Below are 586 nucleotides of genomic sequence, written 5' to 3' on the forward strand. Positions count from 1 at the left end.
GGGGGGAGACAGCTTGGTATTTGGCATGGCTCATGGATGCTGGCCTTAGAGATGGTGGAAACCCCATCCCTAGAATCACTCAGGTCAGGCTGACAGGGCTCTGAGCACCTGATAGAGCTATAGGCGTTCCTGTTCATTGCAAGGGAGCCTTCCATCTAAAATGATCCTATGGTTCTTAGCCCTGGCAGTTTGTCACAAGCTCTTTGGCACTGGGCAGCCACTGCAGGGCTTAGGGCTGCCAGCTGCTGAGCAAACACCAGAGAAATAGCAGCTTCACCACCTCCCTTGGCCTTTCAGCTTACGCATGTAGCACAGAAGTGATCACACAGATGTGGTGAGTCTCTTTCAATGCCTGCAGCTCCTGTTGAACTTCAGTGATGTGAAGCTTTGGAAATTACAGGTGTTAAGCTCCTGCCCAACATCTCCATTGTGGTCACGATAATTAAATCAGTCATGAATTCAATGGCTGTCCTGCATTTCTCCTTCATTTTTTTAATTCTTCTGGATTATTCTTATAATTCGTAGAATGAAAAATAACAGATATTAAATTCCCATCTCATGTGTTTGGGTTTTTTTGTTGTTGTTG

The sequence above is a fragment of the Meleagris gallopavo genome, chromosome 2 (genome assembly GCF_000146605.3).
Source record: "Meleagris gallopavo isolate NT-WF06-2002-E0010 breed Aviagen turkey brand Nicholas breeding stock chromosome 2, Turkey_5.1, whole genome shotgun sequence".
NCBI lineage: Eukaryota > Metazoa > Chordata > Aves > Galliformes > Phasianidae > Meleagris > Meleagris gallopavo.